The 21860-nt window shown below is 32.7% G+C and overlaps 1 pseudogene; it reads left to right on the top strand.

Annotated features, from left to right (window-relative positions):
* Window positions 1–20105: 20105 nt before the first annotated feature.
* Window positions 20106–21537, top strand: LOC18586418 (exopolygalacturonase pseudogene; annotated as a pseudogene).
* The last annotated feature ends 323 nt before the right edge of the window (window positions 21538–21860 follow it).

Below are 21860 nucleotides of genomic sequence, written 5' to 3'. Positions count from 1 at the left end.
TCTTCCTCAATTGAGCCATATTGCCACTTCCAGGGTCTACCATTTCTGGATCATTTGATACTTTGCCACTCTAGGGGCTAATCAATCTTGCATCTAGTTAACTCACTACATTCCAATGCTACATACTAATTTCTCAAATGTTGACGTTGGCAATGATTTTGTAAAAGGATCTGCAAGATTATTGGTGGAACAATTCTGTTTAATGTCAACTTGTCGACTTTCTTAAAGTTCATGAGTGTAGAAAAATTTCGACGAGATATACTTCATCCTGTCACCTTTAATATATCTTCCCCTGACTTGTGCAATACAAATAGTATTATCTTCATAAATTATAGAGGGAGAAATTGTAACCGGTGTTAAACAACAAAAATTATGAATATGTATTATAACATATCTCAACCAAACACATTTTCTTCTAGCTTCATATAGAGCGATAATCTTGAAGTGGTTGAAGGATGTAGCTACTAGCGTTTGCTTAGTAGAGCACCAAGAAATGGTTATGCCATAATAGCAAAATATATAACCGGTTTGAGAGTAAGTCTTGTGCAAATTAGATTTATATCCTACATCAACTTATCCAACTAAACTAGAGTTAGTGGAATCCTTAAAATAATATAATCCCAAATCTATGGTTTCTCAGAGATAACGGAAGATATGTTTTATTCCATTTTAATGTCTCCAGGTTGGCTCAGAATTAAAACATGCTAATAAATTTATTGCAAAAGCGATATTTGGTTTCGTGCATTGTGCCAAGTACATCAAAGTCCCAATTGCATTGAGATATGATACTTTAGGACCAAGTATCTCCTCATTAGGCTCTGTAGGACAAAACGAGTCTTTTTGGGGATTAAGAGACCTTACAACCATGGGGGTGCCCGATGGGTAAGCCTTCTTTATGTTAAAAAGTCTAAGCAATCCCTTAATGTATGTTGACTGATGGATAAGTATTCCATTTTGCTTTATGCTCAAGCTCTATACCAAGACAAAATTTAGTTTTATCCAAATCTTTAACTTCAAACTCCCTTTTCAAATATTAAGTAGTTTTAGATAACTTTTTTGGAGTTCCAATGAAATTCATATTATCAACATAAACTGTTATCATAGCAAATTTGGTTTTTGATTTTTTAATAAACACGCATTGGTAGATAGGATCATTGTTGTACCATTCCTTAATTAGGTACTCGGTTAAATGTTGATACCACATGCAGCTGAATTGCTTTAACCCGTACAAAGATCTTTACAACTTTGTTAAGAATAAGTTGCAAGGAGTGCATGCTTCAGGCATCTTGAATCCTTCGAGAATTTCATATAAATATTGGAGTCTAATGAATCATATAGTTGTGCTTTCACAACGTCCATAAGACACATTTTCAGTTTTTTAGAAACTGCTAAGTTAATAAGGAAATGAAAGGTAATCATATCCGTCATAGGTGAATACGTCTCATCATAATCAATCTCAGGTCTCGTAGAGAAGCCTTGGGCAACGAGTTGAGCTTTATACCTCACAACCTCATTTTTTTGTTCATTTCGTTTCTAAACAAAGACCCATTTATATCCAACGGGGTTTACATTGTCAAGGGTTCTAACTACAAGCTCGAAAACCTCTCGTTTAACTAGGGAAGCCAATTCAACTTGTACTGCTTCCTCCTCATTAAGCCAATCTTGTCTTTGACAATATTTGATAATAAATCGCGATTCATAATCATCATTTATAATCTCATGAGCAATTAAGAGTGCAAAAACATCATAGATGATTATCTCATTATGATCCCAAATCACATTACAATATGTAATGGAAATCTTAGTATTTCTGGGGTCAATTGTCCTTTCATGGGTTTGTGCCTTTCAAGGGCAATAAGGTCTTTTGGAGCAAGCTCAACAGTAAACTCTTCTGGAATGGTTTCTTAATTCTTCCCTTTCGTTTTCGAGGAACAGTGTTTTTTGATCTTATCAGCCTTCTACGCTTCAAACGTGAGCCATTTTGATCTATTTTAGCCTATTTTTTAGGAACAACAATCCTAATTGGAGCATTCACAACTAGAATATAAGATTTTGTAACCTTAGCAGCATCATTAAATGCGTTAAAAAGTCTATTGGCAATAGCTTGTCAATGAATTGTATATTGCACCTTTTTTTCACATTCAAGAGTTCTTGGGTCTAAATGGGATAGATTTTTCTCATTCTAGGAAAAAATCTCAACTGGTTTCTACTTCTCAACCATGGAAGCCTTAGGTATCTCAATCGGTGGAAACACTATTTCATTGAAATAACAATCTGTAAATCTAGCAGTAAAAAGATCACTCGTCATTGGTTCCAAGAACCTAATAATGGATGGTAAGTCACACCTAACGCAAATGCCCAAACAGTGTTGGGGGCCCATTTTAGTCTTTTTTGACGGTGCTACAGGCACCTCCACAATGCAACCAAATGTGCATAAATGTGCAATGTCTAGTTCATAGCCTAAAACCAATTGCATGGGAGACTATAGGACATTAGTTGTGGGGCACAATCTAATTAGTGCTGTCGCATGTAAAACATCATGACCCCACGCTAAATAGTTGAGTATTGTCCTTAAAAATAGAATACGAGTGATAATTTGGATGCATTTGATCAAGGATTCTGCTAATTTGTTATGAGTATAAACATGTGGAATATGGTACTTAACCTCGATTCCTAATGAAGCACAATACGCATCAAAGCTTTTTAATGTAAATTCACCAGTATTATCCATCTTTATGCTCTTGATTGGATAATTAGGGAAATGTGCCCGAACCTTTATAACCTACGTAAATAAATGTGCAAAGGTGACATTACGCTTAGATAACAGGCAAACATGAGATCATCTGCAAGATGTGTCCACTAGTACCATGAAATATCATAACAGCCCACTTGCCAGTTATATTATTCCACAAATATCACCTTGGATTCTTTGCAAGAATGAAGGAGATTTAAGATTCACCTTTGTCATAGAAGGATTAGTAATGAGCTTTCCTTGTGAACAAGTTTCACAGGTATAATCTTTGGACAACAAAACCTTTTTATCCTTTAAAGGGTGTCTTCTAGTATTTTGGATTATCCTATGCATAATTGTAACTCCTAGGTGACTTGGCCAATCATGCCAAAGTCTAAACTCGTCGGGATTTATCAGTTTCCAAGACATGATAACGTAAGATTCAACAGCTCTAATAGTGACACTAAATAAAAGTATAAAGGCTGAATAATTGATTAATTATTCTTAGTCAAAATATTATTTGTCTTGTTATGTGGGATCGAAAGGTCAATTAGGAGGTTTAATAATGATGCGGCGAGAGGATTTCTTTATTGTGGAGGAACAAATATTGAATAGGAATTATAGTTTAGTCACCGAAAGGTGCGTGGGTTGTTTTGAAGGTGTGGCTTTCTAAATAGAGTACTTTTCATAAATAAGCCTGAGGCATAAGGTGTTTTTAAGAATGATCCTCCATATAATTTTATTTGTTTTTAGCCAAGAGAAAAAAAATTGAACAAAATTATCTTTAATGAAACTGACCCATTCGGTAGGCTCCGCGCCTCAACCTGAAACCTATTAACGGGTCAAGTTGTTTAGGTTTGCGCCTCAAACTGACTCATATTTTTTGAGTTTTTCTCACCAGACTATTTATCTCTAGAGTATTCCTTACCAGAAAGAAAAACGTTTAAGCATTTTGAGCATTTTGGAGTAGTTTTTGATATACGAATAAAACTTGTGAGTGTTTTGAGCATTTTTAAGCATTTTAGAGTGATTTTTTATATATAAAAAAAAACTTTCGAACATTTTGAGCATTCATATTTTGTTAATTATGTTGTTAAATGGAATATGGTGTATCATTTGAAGTTGTTAATCTTGTTAAATGAATTCAATAGTTTTGGTGATTTTTAGAAATTATGTTACTAGTTTTTAGGCATTGCATGACTGACTTTGGATATTACGTGACTGACTTTGGGCATTACTTGACTGATTTTTGATAAGGTATTGCGTGACTAGTTTCTGATAAGGCATTGGTGACTGATTTTGGGCATTGCATGATTAGTTTTTGATAACGCATTGCGTGACTAGTTTTTGATAAGGCATTGCGTAACTAGTTGATTGGTATTGCGTGACTAACTTTGGGCATTGCGTGACTAGTTTTTGATAAGGCATTACGTGACTAGTTTCTAATAAGGCATTGCATGACTAGTTGATAGGCATTGCGTGACTTGTTAGTAAGGCATTACGTGACTTGTTAGTAAGGCATTGTGTGACTTAGGCATTGCTTAAAAATCAGTCACGTAATGTATAGAAATTAAGTCACGTAATGCCTAAAACCAATCACGTAATGACTAAAAACTAGTCACATAATACCTAAAAATCTGTAAACTCAATTTTGGGTTCTATGAATAAACCAATAAACTTAAGAACCTAAAACACTTTTTTTTTTTTTGCTAAGCCATGAAATTGTGCATTTCATAAAAGATAGGTTACAAAACTTCATAACCCTCCAAAGCAAGAGAAATATATTCCTATCGGGAGGTCTTGCTCACTCCCCTTATACAAAAACAAAATATACCCACTTTACAAAATATTTTCTGAACAATTTCAATTCAAAATCTCATAAAAAAAATCAAAATCCCTAGCAAACATACTTAACAATCATCGCAATCCTAGACACAATAAAATCGTGAACCACCATAAAACCCATCAAACATGCTTTAGCTGTTCTTTCTCCCTGAGCAAAATCGCTACCTGTAAAGAGCAAAATCGTTGTTCATCGCCCTTAAGAACCCCAAGATCCACCATCCAAAAAAATAAAACAAAATAAGAAAGAGTTTGATGTCATATCTGCGAATTGGATGGCAAGATAGACATATTTGAGCAGAGAGAGAAATCGAGATTTAATTTTGAAATTTTTATCTGGATAGCGGGAGAGAGAAAACTGAAACCATTTTAATTTGTCTGAAATTGTTTAAAGGGTATTATTGTCAAGTCATATCAAAAATTAACAAAAATAGTTAAAAGTATAAAAAATGATATTTTTAAATTGAGCTTATGAGAAAGGTTATTTCTCACAATTTTTTCTTATGAATATTTATACTCTCAATGATGAGGCACAAAGAGTTGAGTTTTGGGCAAACTTATTACATGAATTATAATGTAGAGATGTATGGTGGTGTGTAGGTGGAGATTTTGACTTTTGCCAAGAATAAGGAGGAAAATATAGAAAAGTCTGATGTCACGATATGGATAATGACTTTTGGTAATTTTATCCAAAATACTGCTTTGATTGATTTTCTAATGTCGGGATAAAAATTTACGTGGTGTAATGGAAGAGAAGAAGCTACATTTTATAGGTTAGGCAGTTCGTACTTAATGCTGATTGGTTGACTTGTTATGCTGATATAGAAGGGTGCAAATCCACGTGAACAAGCTGAATTAGTGTCGGATCTGTACAAGATGAATTACTTTTGGGTTGGACCACTTACTAAAATAGCATTTGGAAGTAGGAGAATTCCATGCGGATAAACTCTTCCGATGGTAGGGTTTGAGCAGGACTCTTTCACTGGAAACGTGAGAGGGGAGTGTTCTTCAATTGTGGGATTCTATGGAAATGTAGAGTTTAGTATTTATTAGGTGTTAGATATAAAATGACTTGGTATGAACTGAAGAGTTTTGGTTATGAGGAGAATATGGCACCTAAGTCATTTTTTCTAAGAACAATGTGTACATACAGGTCTGGTTACGTGGATATTGTGGCACCTGGGACAGTTTTTCAGACAAACATCACATGCTCTCGGACGGCATTATCGTGATTGGAAAGAAGTTGAGATATCTAGAAATCCCCAACTCTAGGTACCTTGCTATTGGAGTTTTTTATTTGTATTTCTATAAATATTCATAAAAATCTAAATTTTTTTTAGGTTTTTGGCAATAATAATGACTAAACCTTTTCAAAGGGACCTTTTTTCCATTTTTTCAAATCATACATACATATATATATATATATATATATATATCAAATCATATATATAAATATATATTTGACTTTTATAAGCTTTTCAGAAAAATAGAGCAATACACGGCCAAAATCAGAACTCAGAATTCGTGATCAAACATTGGCCTAGGCACAACACTTCTAGGTTAAGGGCAGCAATTGCAATCTCTCAAGCTTATATACACACACACAAAGCTAATTTCAAATTAATGCCCCCACTCACAGTGACAAGCATTATTACTTCAACAGCAACTAATCAAGCTTTCCTTTCTCACCAACCAGCCTCCAAGCTCGGCAGTGCATGCTTTAAACTTCAATTTCCCTCCCCTTGTACAGAACATACAAGCTTATTTCTCAGCTGCCACGTAAATTCCAGAACACAGCCTAGCTTAGCTTCAACTACTCAACATTACAAGCCTAAATTCCTAATTCCAAGTTCACATTACATATTAATCTTTACCTCATTAGTTAAACGGAACCAATCCAAACTTCACAAAATTTCCGGCAGCTCAAGGGAAAAACATTAAGCTGAAACAACAATCAAACCTCATTTATAGACCGATTGAATAATGATTTAAGCTGGTGGAAGGCTTAGTCTTACTTCAAATGCTGAATCAACCCAATTTAAACTCCAGAATTCCAGCGGAACACAGCTAAGATGAAGCACACAAACAGAATTTCATTTTCAAACCGATCAAAATGTAGTTCAAGTGGCTAGGAACCTCGCTCTTACTTCAATGGCAGATGGCCTGACCGGATCTGAATAGTAGGGAAACCACGATCTGATCATCATGTGATTGAAAATTTTATTAAATGTTTATATTTATTGTTATCTACGTTACACCTAAATACTTATTTTTTATTTATTTTAAAATAATTATCATATATAAAATACAATTACTATTATCATAAAAAGTTTGAAGTATAAATAATCGAAGTTTTGTGCTATCAGTCTACAAATTGTTTAATACTATTAAAAATATGAAAATATTTTTTTAATAAAAGTCATTCGATACAATTAAAATTTTATTTACAAACTAGATAAACTTTATTAATATTTATAGTAAAAATATTTAGAATAGTACTCTGTTAGTAAACTTGGTAAACAAATATGTTAATTTTTTGTCAATAAAAAATTTTATCAACATTTGTGTTTTAATATATATTATAATTTTGTCAAGAATTGAAAATTTTTATTAATAAAGAATGAATATGAAAGTTACTAAGGGTACAAATTTTTATTAATAAAGAATGAAAATTTCTTGAGACTTGAGAGTCAAAACTCAAAAGTAGATTACTAAGGGTTTCAACTACTAAACACAAACGTGAACTGCTGTACCTCTTTTTTCTTTGACAGGCAATGGAAACATGCCAATATCTTCCTAGTGTGCTAGTCTTTTTAAGCATTCAAGTTCAAGAAACTTGAAACTTCAAAGAAACCCACACCCCCAATACTTTGCAGCCTGGTAAAAAACGAAAAAAAATTCTTGAAATCTTATCCTATCATAATAAAAGAGCATGTCATCAAGCTCATGCTTCATGATCCCCACTGTCATAGTTTTAGACTCCCAACCATGCAAGAATTATTGATACTCGATTAACCAATTGGTCATGGAAAAAACATATAGATAGCAAAAAAGAGATTCTACTCCTGTGAATCCATTTGGACAACAAATGTTTGAAAGGGTTCAAGTAGTTAAATGGACAGCATTAATTGGATTTATTTTTTGGACATTGACATGATGCATGGATTTGTGGTTTGCAAAATTTGGATAGTAATTGCGTGTCTAATTTACTATTTTAATATCCAATTTTCTTTAATTGGATATTTTTATCTTTTAGTGGTTGTTTTTATGTATTTTTTAGTATTTCTTGTAATCAGAAATGACCAAAGTCCTTTATGACTTTGGCTGTAATGGCATCATTTTTTTAAAAGATGTTCTTTTTCATTTTTTTCCTTCAATACTAATCTTAGATAATGGCATCAGATTTGTTGTAGTTGTTTTAATTATGTATTACTTCATGACAATGCACACCTTTTAATAGAAAATTTCGATCTTTCTTATATAATTCATGAGCTTTTACATTAGCTACATAAATCTACAACTTTATACTTCGAATTGCATGAGCTAATTTGCTATCCAAAAGTTTGTTTTCTAGTAATAGTTTATCACAAATAAACTTAAGCCAAAATTTAGTCTTCACAGCTATGTCAAACAATAAATGCTTCATATAAAAAACTACTCATTATTATCATTAATGGGAAGGTGTGTAGGTTGTCTCGAAGGTTGTCTCGAAGGTTGTCATGTCATGAGATCGGTAATGGTGTTTGCTGATTTGCAGTAAAAGAGAAGAAGTTATTTATATGTTAAACAGATGCTTAGTTGATGCTGATTGGTTGGCTTGTTATGCTAATATGTTACATAAGGGTCAAGATCCACATGCACAAGCTGAATTAGTGTCGGCTTTTCTTAGAACAATATGCACATACAAGTCTGGTGACGTGGATGTTGCGGTACCTAGGACAGTTTTTCGGACATACATCGCATCCTCTCGTACTGCGTTATCGTGAGCGGCAATTGGAAAGAAGTTGAGATGTCTAGATCTCCAACTCTTGGTACCTTGCTACTGGGGATTGTTTATTTGCATTTCTATATGTAATCATAAAAGTTCAAAGTATTTTAGGATTTGGCTTTTGGTAATAATAATGTATATTTTTAATAAAAAAAATATTATTTATTATTTTATATTATATGATATATTGACATGTTATATCGATGATAACGTCAAAGGATGATAAAATCATGTAACATTTCACTTTTTACGTTAACGTCACTTCAATGTCATATTAGTATTACGTGAATATAAAATCACAAATAAAATTTTTATTTATAATAATTAGTAAATTGTTAGTTATAAGAATTTATTTGATTTAAAATAAAAACATAAACATTTGATTTGAAAGTAATGAAAAAGTAAAAAATTTATTTAAATTTTTTAAAATAATTTAAAAGTTTTTTCAAGTATTATATCATTAATAACTCCAGTCAATCGTTACTAAACAAAAATAATATATAAATCCTTGGAAAAGTTCCTTTTTGAACTATTTGACTCATTATATATACACAAATATAATAATATATATTGATTTTATATTAATACTGTTCATTTTGTACATGTAAAACAAATTTTAAACATTATAAACTGCTCCCACACCTTTCCAAAATGTATTGACGAATTCACATATTCAAATTTTCAAGTTTTTGTTTTACAAACAAATTAAGTTAAACCAGCAAACCAGAAAAGACTATATATGAAAAAAAAATGAATTATTTCCATACTCCATAGTGCACGGAGTCAAAGGTGAAAATGTAAAACCATGTGGGAAGGAGACTGAGCTCTCCCAATTGAAGTCTAGCTATTAACGTATAACAATTCAATATTGGAACCATGCATATATATATATATATATATATATATATATATATATATATATATATATAAATAATAAATTTGACTAGATTCCTTGAGTTAGTGACTAAACATGAAATCTTTTAATATGGAACAAGGTTTTACATATAGTCAGACAAAAAAACCTGATCCATGTGCTACATTAATCAACACCAACTGTATACATATAGATCTCTCTTGGCTGCTGCCAGCAACCTTTGACTTATCAATGGCAGATGGCCTGACCGGATCTGACCAGTAGGGAAACCACGATCTGATAATCACGTGATTGAAAATTTTATTAACATTTATATTTATTGTTACCTACATTAAACGTAAATATTTTTTTATTTTTTTAAAAATAATTATCATATATAAAATACAATTATTATTAATAGATAAAGTTTGAAATATAAATAATCGAAGTTTTATACTATTAGACTACAAATTGTTTAATACTATTTAAAATATGAAAACATTTTGTTAATAAAAGTCATTCGATATAATTAAAATTTATTTACAAATTAGATAAATTTTATTAATATTTATAATAAAAATATTTAAAATAGTACTTTGTTAGTAAACTTTGATAAACAAATATGTTAATTTTTTGTCAATAAAAAATTTTATGAACATTCGTGTTTTAATATATATTATAAATTTGGTGGTAATATACTTTCACGAGGCTAATAGTCATGTACTCAAATCATGCTTCATTCTTCATTTAACTAGGTCTGTAGGAAGCGTATAAAGAATGTTAGGAATCTGTCTATTTTACATTGGTTTTATCTTAAGCCAGCAACTCTGCTGAATGCATATGGACAGGAAGAAATTGACAAGGTATATATATGGTAGAGTAAGTATACTACTTTAACTGCGACCATTTCCTTGCTGAATTAAGGATATATATATATATATATATATATATATATATATATATATATATATATATGTCAATGATTTTTATGACTTAAGACGAAAGACTGTTTCCCAAATCAAATAATTGACTGCAATATTGCTTTGTATTGTGTTTTTCTCCTATGTTTACTAATTAATCCAGTCAATTAAACTTGACCTGTTCCATACAAATTAAGTCTATAATGTGTACTTGTGGTTTTCTCAAATTAATAAACTCGTTAATCAAGGAATTAATCTTTTATTTGACGAATTAATCTATACATAAATTGATCAGAGCAGGCGGTAACTCGAGTTGAATTAATCAAAATATGAAGTTTGAGCTTGAAACTTGATGTAAAAGAATTTTATTAAATGCCAATTGCGTAGGGGAGGGAAGCAGGGAAGAAGGTCCTAAAGCTGAAAATATAAACCGTTACAACTTGGTAAGAAATTGTGTTCCTTTTTAAATTGCTTAATTATATCATCAATTGGACCCTGATAACTTTGACTTTCTTTTTTGATAGTAAAGAAAGAAACTTCATTCAAAATGATAAAACATGAGAGTTATATGAATAACATTACCCCATTTTTACTTGAGAAGTGACAGCCTAGACAATCTTAAACAAAGGCAAAGGTATCCATCCCAACATTTCCCCATTCCCATAATGTAAGATTAAGATCTGATGAGTTTCTTTAATAGCTAGCAGAAAGTCACTATCTGTTAAGCTGATTACTAAACATAAAATATATTATGTTTTAATGATGCATGTAGTTGAATTGATCAGGCTTTCAAAATTTCTTTAGACTTTGTATAATTAAATTGTTCCAATTGTTTTTTTTTTAATGAATTTGCATAATTTCAGTTTATTTCATTTTACAATATGTTTACTTGGGCCTATCAAATTTGGGTTACACTTAATGTTCTTCACATTTGTCTTTGGACCATTTGGGCTCATGTGGAGAGTCCTTATTCCACAAATACAAAACAAAATATAAAAAAAATTGTAGACAATCATTTTTTAAATAATAATAATATTAAATATAATTAAAATTATAATATAAAAAATTAAAAAATATTAACAATGTCCAAATATCAGAAGAATCAAAGATAAAAGAAAAATGATATAGGTGAAATTGAATTTAGTGTGCCAATCCAAATTTAAAGGTGGATTTGGGATTTCAAACTTGGTAAATGGTGGTGCTTGAGGTATGAATGCAATCAAGATGCCTTGTGGAGACGACTCTTGTGTGAGAAATTAATATGGTGAGGGTGCTTCGCTTTGTACCCCCTCAAATCACCACAAAAGAAAAATGTTAAGTGCATGGAGAAACATTGTATGCCTTTCAGAGATTGAGGGGGTTGGGAAATTTTCGTTTTGGAAAGACAAATAGGTCTCGGGTATGCTTCTAAAAGACCTGTTTCCAAGGATGTTTCAGTTGTCCACGAACAAAAACATCAAGGTGGCAGAAGTGTGGAGGGAGGGAAGTGAATGGAGCATTGAATTTGCAAGGCAACTATTCGAATGGGAGAAAAATTAAATATTCCTTCAGGGAGCTAAAGCTTATCCTAGAAAATGTGTTCTTAGATAGAGACAGAAAAGACCAGCTTATATGGGAGTTGAATACACACGGGATCTTCTTGGTAAAGCAGGCAATAGAAGCTCTACAAAATTAGCATCAACAGGGACCCCATAAGGTGTGGTATTCTCGGGTGTGGAAGTTCATTATCCCTCTTAAGGTAAAAAGTTCCTTATGGCTGGAAGTGAAAAATTGCATTCCAACAAAACCTTTTTTTGAGACCTAGGAGCATTCATTTTGATGACAATAATTTATACTGCATGTAGTGTAGATGTTGTGAGGAAAGTTGTGAACATATCTTGATTATTAAGGAAATTATGAAAAATAACCCTCCTCATAAACCTAATTCAAAAATATCCTTCATTATAATTTTAATTATTTTTTATCAATTTTTTATATGACTTGACAACAATACCTTTTAAACAATTTCAAACAAATTAAAATGGTTTTGATTTTTTTTATCCCGTTATCCAAATAAAAATTTCAAAATTAAAACTCGATTTCTCTCTCTTGCCAAATATTATTTATCTCACTATCTCAAATAGCAGAGACGACATCAAGGTATGTGTTTTAAATTCTTAGGTTTATTAGTTTATTCATAAAACCCTAAAGTTGAAGAGTTGAATTAGACATATCTATAAATTAGAACACTGTATGTCTTTGACAACTTAAACCTAGCTGTGAGCAGGTAAATCAATTAGTTATTAAGTATTGAATTACTAGTCTTTAGGCATTGTGTCAATGGTTTTTAGGTATTACGAACCTGGTTTTTAGGCATTACGTGACTTAATCATTACGTTTCTAGTTTTTAGGCATTCCGTGATTGATTTTAAGTATTGCGTAACTGATTTTTAGGCATTATGTGACTGATTTTTAAGCAACAACTAAGTCACACAATGCTTAAAAATTAATCACGTAATGCCTTACTAACTAGTCATGCAATGTCTTACTAACCAGTCGCGCAATGTCTTCCAATCAGTCACACAATACTTAAAAATCAGTCACACAATGCCTAAAAATTAGTAACGTAATGCTTAAAAATTAGTTACGCAATGCCTAAAAACCACCAAAACTACTTAATTTCATTTAACAAAATCAGTTACTTCAAACAATACATCATATTTCATTTAACAACATAAACAATGAATATGCCTACTTGGCAAAAACTGCTCAAAATGCTCAAAGATTTTTCTTTGTATATAAAAAAACACTCCAAAATACTTAAAAATGCTCAAAACACTCAAAGATTTTTTTTTTTTTGTGTATAAAAAATCACTCTAAAATGCTCAAAATGCTTAAAAGTTTTTTTTTCTAGTAAGGAATACTCCAAAGATGAATGGTTTGGTGAGAAAAGCACAAAGGATATGAGTCCATTTGAGTTGCAAACCTAAATATATGAGTCAGTTTCTTTAAGAATAAATTTATCCAAAATTAATTTTTCTTAGTTAAAATTATAGAAATGGTTATTTTCAAAAGCACTTTATGTATGAATGGTATTTTTAAAAAGAACCTTCATTATTTGCCAATTATCATGATCAATATAAGGGTGATTCCTTGTGCGAAGGAATGATGGCAATTAGTAGTATGAAGAAGAAATAGTTGGCGGTACGTGAAGCTACCCTATGGTCAGTTTGGTTAGCTTAAACTGTTTTCAATGTTCAATGACAAGAAAGGGGAAAGGGCGGAGATTATCTTATGATCAAAATGAGATCCAAATTTTGGATTAATGCAATAGATGAAAACGGGGTTGTTGATGAGGTTGGATGGTGGAGTATGCTCAAAATAGTGAATAATTCAAATATCATAGGAGACAATCCAAAGAGCACTAGCTAGAATCTGTCAAGTGGTGATGAGCTGAAATTTAATGTAAATGGTACAGTAAAGGAAACTAAGCCCGACCGGCTGCAAAAGAGTCCTAGGAGATCGATAATGCTAGTGCAGTGGTGAAAATATTATTTGGGCCACTAAGTGTTCAAGATTCAAACTATACTGATTGTAGCCATTAAAATTCCACTGGACTTATTCAATATGTCACCATGGAAAATTTTGAAAACTTTTGGTGATAGAATCTAACCCTCTTGTTGCTGTATCATGTGTAAGAAAAGAATCCTTGAAGCCTTGGAAATATTAGAAGATTTTTTCAGAGATTGACAGGTTGCAGAAAAAGTATCGTGAGAGTGATTATTACTCATATTTTGGGAAAGTAATTATTTTCACAAATTCTTTGGCAAAGGTGTGGTATTCTGGGTGTGGAAGTTCATTATCCCTCTTAAGGTGAAAAGTTCTTTATGGCTGGCAGTGAAAAATTGCATTCCAACAAAAACTATTTTTGAGACCTAGGAGCATTCATTTTGATGACAATAATTTATTATGCATGTAATGTAGATGTTGTGAGGAAAGTTGTGAACATATCTTGATTATTGAAGAAATTGTGAGAAATAACCCTCCTCATAAATCTAATTCGAAAATATACTTCATTATAATTTTAACTGTTTTTAATTAATTTTTTATATGATTTGACAACAATACCTTTTAAACAATTTCAAACAAATTAAAATGATTTCGGTCTTTTCTATCCTCCATCCAAACAAAAATTTTAAAATTAAATTTCGATTTCTCTCTCTTGCCAAATACTGTCTATCTCACCATCCCAAAGAGCAAAGATGACATCAAGATATGTGTTTTAGGATCTTGGATTTATTGGTTTATTTATAGAACCCAAAAGTTGAGAGGTTGAAATTGATTAGACATATCTATAAATTATAACATTGTATGATTTTGGTAACTTAAACCTAACTGCAAGCAGGCAAATCAATTAGTTATTAAGTATTGCATTACTGGTTTTTAGGCATTGTGTCACTGGTTTTTAAGTATTGCGAAATTAGTTTTTAGGTATTGCATGATTTAATCATTACATTTCAAGTTTTTGGACATTGCGTGACTAATTTTAAGTATTGCGTGACTAGTTTTGTGATTGATTTTTAGACAATAACTAAGTCACACAATGCTTAAAAACTAGTCATGTAATACCTTACTAACCAGTCACACAATATCATATGAACTAGTCATGCAAATCAATCAGTCACACAATTTCATATCCACCAGTCACGCAATACTTAAAAATAATCGTCCAATACTTAAATATTAATAACTTAATGCTTAAAAATTAATCATGCAATGCTCAAAAACCGATTACACAATACCCAAAAACCACCAAAACTACTGAATTTGATATAACAAATCAATAACTTCAAATAATACACCATATTTCATTTAACAACATAATCAACAAATATATCTACTTGCCAAAGAATGCTCAAAATACTCAAAGGTTTTTCTTCATATATCAAAAACCACTCCAAAATGTTTAAAAATGCTCAAAACGTTCAAAGATTTGTGCGTGTATAAAAATCGACTTTAAAATGTTCAAAATGCTTAAAAGTTTTTTTCTTCTGATAAGAAATACTTCAGAGATGAATAGTCTAACGAAGAAAGCTCAAAAAGATATGAACTGATTTGAAGTATGAACCTAAATATATGGATCGATTTCATTAAAGGTAATTTTGTTCAAAATTAATTTCTCAAGATAAAAAATAATTAAAATTATAGAAAAGATTATTTTTAAAAGGAACCTTGATTATTTTCCAATTCTCATGGTCAATATAAGGGTGATTCCTTGGATGGCAATTACTAGTATGAAGAAGAAATAGTTGGCGGTACGTGAAGAAGAAATGTTTTCAATGTTCAATGAGAAGAAAGGGGAAAGGGTGGAGATTATCTTTACGATCAAAATGACATCCAAATTTTGGATTAATGCAATAGATAAAACCGGGGTTGTTGATGAGGCTGGATGGTGGGCTATGCTCGAAATGGTGAATAATTCAAATATCATAGGTGACAATCCAAAGAGCATTAGCTAGAATCTATCAAGTAGTGACGAGCTGAAATTTAACGTTGATGGTCCAGTAAGGGGAACTTAAGCCCAACCGGCTGCGAAAGAATCTTAAGAGATAATGGCAGTGTAGTGGTGAGAATATTCTTTGGGCCACTTGGTGTTCAAGATTCGAACTATACCGGTAGTAGCTACTAAAATTGCATTGGACTTATTCAATATGTCACATGGAAATTTTTGAAAACTTTGGTGATAGAATCTGACTCTCTCGTTGCTGTATCATGTGCAAGAAAAGATCCTTGAGGCCTTAGAAATATTAGAAGATTTTTTCAGAGATTGACAGGTTGCAGAAAAAGTATCGTGAGAGTGATTATTACTCATATTTTAGGAAAGCAATTTTTTTCACAAATTCTTTGGCAAAGTTAGGAGTAGATTGCTCCGATTTGTTTTATGTTGGGTGGTGGTTACTGATAGGGTGTGCAACAGATTACTAGTTATTGTACACTGTGGTGTATTACAACAGATTTGGAATATCCATCTCAGTAAATGAGATGTGAACCTTGTGATGCTTATTTTATCAGTAATGAAACCAAATTATAGCAAAAAAAAAAAAAAACCTTTTTGCTCCCGCTGCTATCATGCTCGACGACCATCAACGTATCACTCAATTTTGAAACTTCTTTGACTAACTGATCCCTCGATCCATTAGCTTCACGTAGCGTATGTTCAATATGTCCTTAGTTTGATTTACAACGATAATGAGTCAATCTGCAGCATATAATGGGTAAAAGAATAAGTTGTCTTGTACCTTTGAGAGTTCGAAACCTATAGCCTTATAAAGAAGAGGGATTCTTGAATCCTGTTCTGGAATCTAATGGGTAATAATACCTCAAGTGGGTACCTTTAAACAAGGCCAGCTTCGGGCAGTCTACAAAAACTTGACTACAGAGCTTGATCACTAAATTTAAAGTGCAAATGCTGTATCTTGAGGAAGATAAATAATTGAAATTAGTATATTTATTTTGTGCTTGTGTAAATTCCATAGGTTTCAACAACTGTTCTCCATATGAATCAAGAAAATAGAGCAACTAATTCTAATTAACTTAGGGTTGTTGCAGAGCAAGAACGAGTGTTTAGATAGAAACCAGATAATTTATTACCTAGGCGTAGACACCATATTTTTGGTGTTAATTAAATAATAATAATAATAATAATAATAAGAAAAGAAGAAAACAAAAAAGATAGGAGGTACGTCTGGCAGGGTAGTGAGGCACTACACTCGGCCAAAAAATCGAGTGTATAAAAAAAAGTACTGTAGCAGCATCAAAGGGGGAGCAATCAAAGAAATCCCTAGCAATAAACAGCAACCAAAAAAAACCTAGCCGCAAATGCCATCAAACACTTTAGTTTAGCAGTAAACAATCAACCACAATCAATAGTCAAAAATCAATCAAAAAAATGCAAAAAGTAAGAGAAATAAGAAGTGACTTTTTAGAGTGTGGGTTTTGATTTTTAAGGGGAGATCTGGATTTTTAGGAGGGATTTTGAGTAACCGGTGGAGTGTTTTAGTTTTGGGTGGTTCAAATCTGGTGAGAGAGACCCTTTTTTTGCCACCGGTTAAAAGAAAGATTATGGGTTGATGTTGCCAGCCAGAAAAGAGGGGGTGATTTGGGTTGTTGTGGGAGAGCAGATCTAGGCGGCCGACGGTAGGGAGGTCCGGTCTGGGCGACGCTGGTGGGAAGGAAGAGAAGGGGATCTGTTTTGGTAGCCGACACCGGTGAAGGGACACAGCCCGATCGGCGCCGGTTATAGGAGAAAGAGGAGCCGATCCGGGTAGCCAGCGACGCCTCCGGTTAGGGAGAGCCGACCATTGGGGAGTGACACCGACGTGAAGGTGAGAGGAGTCGAGAGATTTGGGGAGAAAAATGTTGAATTTTTAGAGAGAGAAGAGAGAGATCTGGCGGCTAGAGAGAGAAATTAAAGGGAGAAAATGAAAAAGGGTGAAGAAAAAGTCATTTTATACTTAGGGTAGGACATCAAAACGATGTAGTTTTGTACCTTGAGGTTAGTGGGCGGGAGACTGGACAATGGGCCTTGGAGCGAATCACGGGTCAGACCGATTATTTGGGCTAGTTTAGCCCAATCAGGTAAAAATTTTAACCTTTTTATGAAAATGTTTGTGTTTTAGGCAGGCCCATTTTATATGTTTTTATGAATATTAAGCAGAATTAATTAATTATTATAGTGTAATGTTCTAAATTTTTAGATGATATTTTAGAATAGGAAATTTATACAGATATGAGAATATGGAAATAATAAAGCGTAAAAAAATAAAAAAATAAATAAGAAAAGAACAAAAAATAATATATATATATAATATTTTAGAAAATGTTTAGTTATACAAAGAACTTATGTTTAGGAAAATAATTATTACAAATGCATAATAAAAATATAAAAAATAATGATAAAAAAAGGAAAATAATAATAATATTCCATAACATTAACTACAAGTATAATGTACCGATGATGGGATGATCGATCGGGATGTGAGAAGTCGCAATCCCGAGCCGATTTTCCCTAGGTTCGAAATCCGAATTAAGGCTCCACTAGTACGATGGGAGGGCTTCGATTTCGAGATCCCGAAATTTTTATGAAAAAAAATAACAACATAAAATCATTCAAGAAATAATAAATAAATAAATAATAGATGAAAAAGAAGAATATAAAAAATAATAATGATAAGAAATAAAATAAAGGATATAATAATAAAAAATAATAAAGAAATATAAAATATAAAATAATAAAAATAGTAAACAAATGATGAGATTTTTGTTCAGTAAAATAACATGGAATCATGAACAATTTATAAAGTATCCAATTATAAATAAGGGAAATATAAAGAAAGAAATTTCATAAGAAATAGCAAGGGAAATATAGGAGAAACTTAGGATAAGAAAAAAATATAAAAAATATAATAATAATAATAAAAGATAAAAAAATAAAATAAAATAAAAGATATAAAATGATAATTAGAAAATAATAGTGATAAAAATAGTTAATTTCACTTGCATAGCATATATATATATATATTGCATCATGCATATCATTGCATATAAATATTTTTATTTTCGAGTTTAAGCCCCGATGATGGGATCTTCCGAGGGTCTTGCGAAGGTGGGTATTCCTCGAAAAGTTCTTTAGGTGAAAAGGTGTCCCCGGATTTCACCAGTATGACGGGAGGGCTCGAGAAACGTCTTTAATAAAAGACTTTTGCTCGTATTAGGTTCATTATTCACGAAAATATTATTTTTTAAAGAAAAACGTACGATAACTCCGATGATGAGAATTATTCATTGAATTTGCGAAAGTGAGTTTCTCGGATAATTTTCTAGGTGAGAGAACACCTCGGATCCCACCAGTATGATGGGCGGATTCAGGAGAACGTTCTCAATAAAAAGTTATTAGTCCAACATTTTTATCTCACACCATGCATCTCATCTTTCCTCACATTTGCATTCCATTTTAGGTTAAATATGAGATAAAATTGGAGATATAATAAACAAGTTATAGCTAAGGAAATAAAATGAACTTAAAAAATAAAGCCTAATAGGGTAATCTAAAAATGATACCGTTCATGGAACGGGCGTCCCGAGGGTGTTAATCCTTCTCTGAACATAACCGTACTCCTGAACCTAGATCTGAAAAAAAATGTAGACGAGTTTAAGGTTCTTTCAACGGGCTTAAATCTAATTAAGACTCCGTCGATTAGAATCGAGTCAATAGGTGGCCAATCACACCTAGTAAAAAGATTGGTGGCGACTCTTAATTTTTTAGAATTTTCATTGAGTCTGGCAGTCGGGTTCTCGGACCCGCACGTTACGACACTAGGCATATTTTCTTAGTTGGCTAATTTTGATGTCATTTTTCTTAAAATAGACTAAATGAAAATGGGTTTGCTCTAAGTTTCTCCCCACAATCTCCACAAAATTAGCAAAGTGGAAAGCAGTATTGTTAGCATATGAACGTTCTTAGCCGCCTTAATCGAACATTGGACGTTTGCATGCCAATTCCAAGTAACAGAACGGCACATTATGATCATAGACATTATAGGAAAGAAGTTTGAAAAACTGGCAACCTTAACCAAGCATTCGATTAAATTAGCCAATCATTGGTTGGGATTTCAAGTGGTATTAGGCTTTTGAATTGCACTATAAATGTGGCTTCAAAATTAAGAAGGAATTAAAACATTCTTTCAAACATATATTTTAGAGAAAAGAAAGGAGAAAAAGAGCAGAAAAAAGATGGCAGTGGAATTGACTGTGCTAGCTCTATCTTTGATTTTTCTTTTAGCATCAAATGCTAAAGCACAATCCAACAATGTTGTTTTTGATGTGATGAATTTTGGTGCAAAGGCAGATGGAAAAACAGATATCAGTCAAGCATTGATGGCTGCCTGGAGAAAGGCCTGCGCAGTGGTTAGTCCTAGCAAAGTAGTGATTCCAGAGGGGGAATATATTTTGAGCCAGGTGACCCTGGCAGGCCCTTGTAAAGCTCCCTTGGAGGTTCAAGTTAGAGGAACCTTGAAGGCCACGGCAGATCCTAGCAAATTCAACAATGTGCCTACTTGGGTTACTTTCCAACGCATCGATCGCTTCACATTATCTGGGGCAGGAACCTTTGATGGCCAAGGTGGAAAAGCTGCTTGGGCACAAAATGATTGCAAACAAGTTGGAAGGTGCAACAAACTTCCCATTGTAAGCATTTTAAAAATCTTCATCATTTTATTGCTGCCAAACAATAAATTGTTGCTTCACAATTTTAATCACTGTATATATGCCACTAATAAAATAAATTGTTGCTTCACAATTTTACAGAATTTAAGATTCAACGCCGTTAGCAATGGATTAGTGAGGGACATAACCTCTGTGGATAGCAAACAGACTCACATTAACCTGTTGAGTTGCAAAAACCTTACTTTTGCAAATATCACCGTCAATGCACCTGCTCAGAGTCCCAACACTGATGGAATTCATATCGGACGTTCGAGTGGGATTAACATTACTGATTCAAGAATCTCAACCGGCGACGACTGTGTCTCTCTTGGAGAAGGTAGCCAGAAGATTACCGTAAGAAGAGTAACATGCGGACCTGGTCATGGCATCAGCGTCGGAAGTCTTGGAAGGTACAGGGAAGATCCGGTTTTTGGAATCACTGTTGCCAATTGCACTCTTATTAATACCTCAAATGGAGTTAGGGTGAAAACTTGGCCAGCTTCCTTGGAAGGCATTGCATCCGATATGCATTTTGAGGACATTGTTATGGTTAATGTCAGCAATCCTGTTCTCATCGATCAAGAATACTGCCCTGGTAATAAGTGCGCTAAGGTATGTTTTTACCCATTAGTACATTATCATTTCATGATTTATATATTGATACAGAATAGTTCAAACATGTCTATGGGTGTTAATTTGTATTTTTTTTTTTCCCATTTTTCAGGCTCCATCGCGTGTTAAGATCAGCAATGTTAGCTTCAAGAACATCAGGGGGACTTCAGCAACACAAGTTGCTGTTGAACTTACATGTAGCAGCGGCATCCCATGTGAAAATGTGGAGATTGGAGACATTAATCTTTCTTACATTGGAACAGAAGGCCCTGCTACTTCCCGGTGTTCTAATGTCAAGCCTATTATTACTGGCAAACAAACTCCGCTTGCATGTGGCCTCGCTGTTTAATGCACATCCAATTCCATGCCAAAAAAAGGCAACCTCATCATTCTCCCATGGGAGCATTTTTTTTTCAGTTCCCTCTTATAAGGATGACAAGGCTGTCCTATTTTAATTGTTTGTGACTGATTGATGCTTGATTTGTAATGTTTGATGGATATAATAAAGGTTTATCATCGTCACAATGTTGATGGTGCTCTTCATCCAATGATTTATCAAGTATTCAAATATCGGCTTCGACTGATTTCTCAATACCAATAAGAACCTTATTAATAAAGGTTTACCAGCATTGTGTATTTCTGCTGAAATTGATATATTTAGCTTTGCCTTTG

Source organism: Theobroma cacao, chromosome 10, assembly GCF_053813885.1.
Source record: "Theobroma cacao isolate CCN51 chromosome 10, ASM5381388v1, whole genome shotgun sequence".
In the NCBI taxonomy this organism is placed as follows: domain Eukaryota; kingdom Viridiplantae; phylum Streptophyta; class Magnoliopsida; order Malvales; family Malvaceae; genus Theobroma; species Theobroma cacao.
The sequence above is the reverse complement of the archived record's forward strand: the minus strand, read 5'-3'. Positions and strand labels throughout refer to the sequence as shown.